Source organism: Anarrhichthys ocellatus, unplaced genomic scaffold (assembly GCF_004355925.1).
Source record: "Anarrhichthys ocellatus isolate YVR2014 unplaced genomic scaffold, GSC_Weel_1.0 scaffold24, whole genome shotgun sequence".
Taxonomy (NCBI): Eukaryota; Metazoa; Chordata; class Actinopteri; order Perciformes; family Anarhichadidae; genus Anarrhichthys; species Anarrhichthys ocellatus.
Genome location: NW_022280054.1, coordinates 6,894,711 through 6,902,351, shown reverse-complemented (window position 1 = coordinate 6,902,351; position 7,641 = coordinate 6,894,711).

The following is a 7,641-nucleotide window of genomic DNA, read 5'->3' as shown; positions in this document are numbered from 1 at the left end:
ACACACACACACACACACACACACACACACACACACACACACACACAGACCAGACACACACAGAGTAATTGGAATCTGTCCCTTTAACACAGCTTTGTGTTGTCTGTCAACATGTTCATTGATTTCATCAAAGTGTACAGAACGCTAAGAGGCATGAGTCTGTGTTTCTTTGTACTGTGTATTTGTTTTTGAACGTGTGTGTATGTATCTGTGTGAAAGGACATTCTTTATTTTTCTTGTTTGTGTGTGTGTGTGTGTTTGTGTGAGTGTTTTAGTGTTTGATTGACAGCTTAAATGAGCGAAAGAGAGGGGTTACAGACAGTTTTCAAACCTCTGCAGATGTTTCTAGTCTTTCTCACTGGACCTAAAGCAACACAAACACAGATTATTAACAACTATGATTGGGTCGATATAAGTATTACTTTCTCTTGACTGTCTCTTGGATAAAGGTTTGCATTTTCCTGAGTGCCCACTGTTATGCTCAGCCTTTTATAAGAATGTAAAAAGGCAAGCATGCAAAATAGTTACGTCATTATTTACCCAACATACAAGCTAGTTGCCAACTACCACTTTATTAAACTCGTAAAATAAATCACCCACTAGCTATCTATATTTTTAGGATTAAAAAAAAATCATTTAATTTCCCTTACAAGCTGTTAAGCACCTTGATCTTTAAAAATTCACCCTGGAAACCAACTCCTGTTTAATTAGGTTTTTTTTCCAGTTATGTGCACCCTTGGCAAACTTCACTCTAAATATCTGCTGAACATGAACCTTATACATGAAACATTCCTGTAAGAACATTGGGCCTTGGAAATACATCTTTGTGATGCAGAGCCCTAAAGTTTTTTTCTTCCACCCGTCCATCATCAAAAAGATTTAAAAAAATGTTTTTTTAAGTTCTACTGTCTCACTTTTCCTTTCAGCAGAGGCGTGTATCCCACCATTTTCAGAGACACTTGTATCGCATATCAGTTACTGGGTGTAATGCTGTTCAACCTCCTCTCCGTTTGAAGTCCATAAACTATGAAGGATGACTCATTTGAAGCTAATGCTGTATTGAATATACCCCATTTGAATCTAATGTGTTTCAAAGCATGTGTCCTTTGAAGTCGATACTTGTCCCCCTCCTAGGCCACACTTCTCAGAGACAGTCCTCTCTGAAGTCAATGTGTGTCCCATTTGGAAGTAAATGCTTGTTAAAGGATGGGTAGTAAGGGAGTGTTGAATGCATGACTGAATAAAAGTCTTTTGGGTGGTTGCTTCCTAAACACTGGTTACTGACAGTCCTGTTAGCACTGTTCAGATGGGAATCGTTTCCTACTCTCAATATGTTGGCCTTAGTACTTGCTATTGAGTGTCGTGGTTAAGCAGACTGCATGTCTGTGTGTAAGTACAGCTGTATGTTGAACAGCTTGAACCCCATGAACTCTAATACTGAACACCATTTTGGCAACAAAAGAAAATGGAGAAGAACAAAGCCTCTCAAACACAAAATAGAATGGTGCAAACGAGTACACTTATACTTCTTAATGAGTACAACATTCACCTGGGCAATGAATTAATGACCCAATCCACACTGGTGCAGGTCCTAAAACTAATGAGCACAGAGAAAATAACCAAAGAGGAAAAGTCAAGACATTTTACTAAAAACCACAAAGCCGGACTGTATTATACGCACATATTCCATTTTTTTGTGATAAAGTACTTGACATTATCGTGCATTTGTATTTATTTTCTACCTTTGTGTGTGTAATCCTGTTCAAGGTCTTTTTTTTTTCTGCAACTATAATAAAATGACTCAGATCTGTGATTTCTTTATTGAAAAAGTTTATTTCAAGTTATCAAGCCAAGAAGGCTTATTAAGGAGGGAACTCTTCAACCTTGTTTTTTTTTCAGTATTTTAGTTCTAATTAATTTATTCATGATTTTTAGACCTTTGGGGCGTACAAACTGAATTTCCACCTTTTGAATTTGTTTGTCAACTATTCTATTCAAATTCAACAAATCATAAACCTATCATCTTAATGATGTTTTGTTTCACAAGGTTCCATGTTGGTATACAATATCATCGTTATTTATGTTACACTGAGAGGATGGTTAGTGTCATTGCTGATCCACGGGTCTGCAGGCGTCAGCAGTGTTCTGAGGTATGCAAGAGAAAAGCAGTTTGAAGATTTTTCTTCATATGTATGTGTAATTGTGTCTGTTAATGTTGGGGTATTTGTGTTAGAGTCTCTATTTTGTGTGAATGGGTGTGTAGTTGTGTGTACATGCTTTCAGTAACCATCATGCCTTTTAACTTTGACGTCATGGCCTCCCATTTTCCCCCTTTCTAAAATGTTTTTGTTTCCAAAGGCAGATAAAATACGTTTTATTTAGAATCACTATCTTCCGAGACGGGTGCACTCTGCCCTTTTCACGGTGTATGACTCACACGCACACAGGCTTAGCCACAGACGCAAACATACCACACAACCTCAGGGAAATGCATTAGCATCGGTCTGATATTAACTAAAGGGCTTTTGCCAGTGGGATTTTTTTTCAAATGAACTTTTTTAATGAAACCCCCCGTTTATTTGCAGAAGGCTGTAACAGTGATCAAAGCAGGAAGCAGAGCAGACACTCAAAGGTAAAGAGAGAGGCAAGCAACAAAAAATAGATGCGAGGAGGGAAAATATAGCGGATAAATAAAACCTTGCTTGGGAGACTAAATCCTGTGTCGTCTTTGGATGTTTTGTTTTTTTCCCATCTCTCTCTCCTCAGTCACACACCTTCTGTCACACCCCTATACAGAGACACAAACTCCTTTCGCCCTTTGATTACACACCGGGACCTGCATATCTGTTCTGACATGAGTGTATTGTCAGGAGAAGGTGGTTAAAAGATAGCAGAGGGAACAGGAGGGAAAGAAACAGCCAGACAGACAAAGAGAGCCAGACAGACAGGTAAGCAGACTAAAAGAGAGAAAGAAGGGACTGTAACAAATTGCATCGCAGAAAGGTATGGGCCTCATCTTTCCACGTCTTCACCATAGCTTATTCAGAGGGAGAGGCAGAAAAGAAAACATCTTTCCCCAAGGTAATTTTCGCGGATGCTTCAGAGCAAATGTTATTTTCTAAGCAAGAGCAAGTGAATTAAAGGAAAACAAAAAGCATCTATGCTGTAAACAATCATCTGTGACTGTGTCCCAGCAGAGCAGAGCCGTCCCCCTCCCTTGTGCCTGCTTTGACGGTGGCCATTTGAAAACAAACAAATCTATTTTGCTTTTGTGCATTCCTTTGCTCCACACGGAGATGAGCTGGATTCCGCTGCACGTTTGTCTTTTCTACTCTGTTTATTTTCTCTCTCTCACCGCCCTCCATGAACCGGTAACACAAACACAAATCTTTACATCCAACAAAACAGAAGTCCTGCTTCTCTTAATTCTCATTCAAGACCAAAGTTGGGCAGATTGCCTCCAAATTCAAAATAACACATTACTCAGTAACACAGATACTAAATCACCTTACTAATTCCTCAACAGTGGAAGTAACCTGCTACTTATTTGGTACGTTACCTGACTCGGCACAGCTCTGTTAAAGGTGCCTTCTGACTACTCCAAAGCCAGCATGTATTACATCTCTATATTACAGGTGTGGAAATTCAAAACATGACCTTGTTGTTTAACAAGAAGCTAGCCTATGGTTTGGAGCCACCTGCCATGTTGACCATATTTTATACTATACTATCACAATTGTATTCCAATTACCATTCACAATTATTGCAAACCACCCCATGAACACTGGTAGAGGACATTGCTGCAGCCATATCAGATTGGTTACGCTGTTGAGGGATGGTTATACAGTGTTTGTCTCTCTACCTTTCAGTCGCTTCTCAGTTTCTGAGAGTTACACAAATCCCATTCTGAAATTCCTGCATTGTCTGGCCAACAGCTGTTAGAGAAACCAATAATTATGAGTAAGTGCTTGCTGCTTCTTATCAATAGCTGTAATTATAGGGGAGAGTCTTGAGGAAATCACTCTTCTGGACTGCAGGGCCACTCTTGTGCATCTCTATTGCCTGTTACTGAGCCTCACACATGACTGTACGGTAAAAATGACTGTCCCGGGGTTTTTTAAGTTGATGCATCAAATCATAAGTGCTACGGTGACGGAACAATTAGAAACAGCAGTTAAAAGACTTTCTGGCTTGGCAGTATATTATGGGCTCTATGACATTAATACCTGATTAGTTTCCTATAAAGTCAACATAATGGCAAGCAAATTATTACAAACTGTGATCATTAGTGCGCTGTAATTACAAACCACCCACCAAAGCATCAATAGCGAGCAATAATCTCGTCAGCAATATTTCAGAACAATCATTAACATTACTGCAAATAGGAACAGTATATAATGAGCTAATGAACATGTCTCACTTTAATTGTTGTTTGGTGTCGGACTTGACCTTAGCCAGCAAGGAAACAATCCAACTATCCTCTCAAGATATTGGATTCACTGAGAGGACAGTTATCTATCTCTCTGTGGGTTTGGGCTTCGTGACTTCACAGGATGTTGGGTTGAATCCATGAGCACAACAGCGGGCATTCAGTAGTAGATTTTACAAATCTTTTAAATAATGCTCAGAACCAGGTACAAAAACCTTATCGAACAGTCTTTTAGCAGTGATGGTTTGAGCTGGAACATTGTGTGATATCTTTTTTTGTGTTCAACATAGGGTCTAAACGTGAAGTTACTCTAAAGTTGCTGCGGCAGAACAGTTTGTATTCATTTCTTAACTCTGCCAGATGGAGATTGAGATAGGATGACAGTGATGAATGGTGTGACTAGTCTCACAAACTACCTGACAAATTTCAATTATTTGTGGTGATGCTTCAGAAACTCTCATTCACCATTCCTCATTAGCACGTTAGAGTGGGAAACATTGTTGTCACAGCAGATCCAGCGGGGGCATATCAGGGCAGCACACATTTATAAGAATACATTTTGGCATTTTCTCTCCCTCAGCATGCAAGGTGGACTGCTTGGTTTCTTCAACAGCTCCAGGGGTGTGTAACTGGACTGTGCAATTGGCAATTTAGGACTAAAATACATTGTTCATTTTTAGTTTTCTTCAATGCCAGTGTGTGCAAAGGTTTGTTGGTTCATATACATACATTCCAGAAAAGTGACACATTTTATTGAGAGTGAGTGGAGCTGGCCTTTTCTAAATCGACTTAAAAATGGCATCTCACTCAATCTATTGATATCAATTGATGTTAAAGTACTACTTCAGCTGAATTACCAGCAGCTGATATATGAGATGAACTTCCAGCTGCCACTCTGTGTTCACTGGAGTGCTGTCATCAACATGCAGAACTGTGGAGGTAAAAGGTTCCCATGGGCTTTTAAATCAAGAGCACCCAGCTGTCTGAGGACCTTCGGGCCTCTCAAATGCACACGCATGTGTTTTTATGTGTTCGGGTTGTGTAAGTGGTAAATCAGAGTTCGGTTTTCCCAGAAAACTACTGAAATGTGGCTTGCAGGACTCGACGCACTGAATCACAGCAAACAAGTCCAGATGCATGGACAATGTGAATTCTGAATGGCTTTTATTTACCTTAACTGAAAAAAGCCTTTATTTTGAATACCTCATACAGTATATGTATTATGATTTAGTAAAAGGGTCTTAATTGCCTAGTACATTGCTGATGTTTTTCAGAAATTGTTTCAACTCATAAGAAACATTCCATTATTTCCGAGGAAGTCATTTATTAGGTTTTTTGGGGGTTTTATTTACATAGCTTGGGTCATCAGTTAACTTTTTGACCATGATCAAATTGTACTCAGCAATCTCTGAATGTAGAAACATTGCATTAACATAGTTCCATACACAAGCAGTCAGACAATCATCCAGGTTTCAAACAAGCCAACAGATCACCCAAGCGGTCTACCCTGTTGGATTTCTAGCAACTTTGCCACATTCCAAAGTATAAAGTATAAAGCCTAATCCATATTGATCCTTATTGATTGGGTGTAATATACATTCACTAGCACATAATATACCATGGTGGCAGGATTCAAAATGAGTCTATGCATTTGACTGCATCACAAACCCAAGAAAACCCTGTCAGGTTATGCCTGTTTATTCTATATGAGGCTGCACTTTGTGAATACGATCAGACAAGAAGAAACGAGATAAATCAAGGGAAAGTTTTCTCTCACTCTGTCTCTCTCTCTTTTTCTCTCTGACTCTTTTCTCCAGTGGAACTTGAGGAACTTGCAACATATTGTGTATCTTGAGTGTGTGTGTGTGTGTGTGTGTGTGTGTGTGTGTGTGTGTGTCCGTGTGTGTTCTGGCTGGTAGACCATTCGACAGAGGTTGTGTGTAATCCCTATTGTTGCTGAAATGCCACCGCTGTTATTAGGGAAGATTTATGTGCTGTGCCCAGGGATAGAGTCAGAATGCCAGCTTGTGTTTGTGTGTGTGTCTGTGTGTGCGTTATTAATACGTTACACAGGGGATAGAGTTACAATGCCAGAATTCATCCATGTTCATGAGTCACTGTCTGATGTAGCAAAGTTTTGTATACCAGCAATTGATTTATGGAACTGAATAGTTGTAGCAGAACAGAAATACATGGAATAGCCCTTTTCCAACCTGACAGGAAAAAAAGGTGGGGAAAGAGATAAATTAGACACACCTGTGAGCTGGGGGAAGGGAAAAAAACAATCAAAGCTGCATGGAGGAGAACCAAGAGAGGAGTGAGAGTTTTTAATGGAGTTACCGAAAGTATAGTAATTCAGTTTCTGGGCCTGTTAAGCTTAAAACTAAGAAAATGTTGAAGAAGACTAAGCTAAATCGGAGCAGCAAGGATACATGAACCGACTGAATACACGGAGCTTTCTTGGAGGACCAGGCATTACTGGAGGTGTGCTGATCCCGGGAGCAGGTGGTGAACAAAGAATCGTGTTCCGCTACAGCTTGGACCGGTTTGAGGCCTCCTTAACTTTGGGGATTCATCAAACTAAGTCCCTTTAACTGAAACTCTCCAGGCTTCTCCTCCTTCTCGCACACTTACACACCCTGAAATAAACTGAACGGAACTGAAATGAACTGAACGGAACTGAAATGAACTGCCATATATTCCCTTAGCTTGGAACGGAAGTACAACCCCCCCAACCCAACACACACACACACACTCACACACGCATGCCACTCACACAATATCACTTGCCCATAAACTATTGACATTTACCTGGAGTCCTCATTAATTTGTATTACTCAAAGGACATTTGATTTCTATATCTGGACTCGGACATGTGGTGCATTTGATTTAATTAATGAACCTTTTTGTGTATAATTCTGTATTTAGAAAGAAATTACCTGATTTGATTTATGATTGTTGAGTAAAATATAATTGACTTCAATGAAAGACAGTAATTGGTTGATTTCTGCTTACTTTGCATTTTGTAGCCGGGTTAGCAGGCTAGTCGAGTTAGTTCTCTCTCCAACTGTTCGCAGTGATATTCTTTTATTAAATTGACAGGGTGGAATTTCTATTATTCTCCCGTCTGGAGCCCAACGTGTATTTGGAATAGTTGTGAGAGAAACCTACGCTACATAGTATACAGTCAGTTTACCCTTTTGATCTTCTTG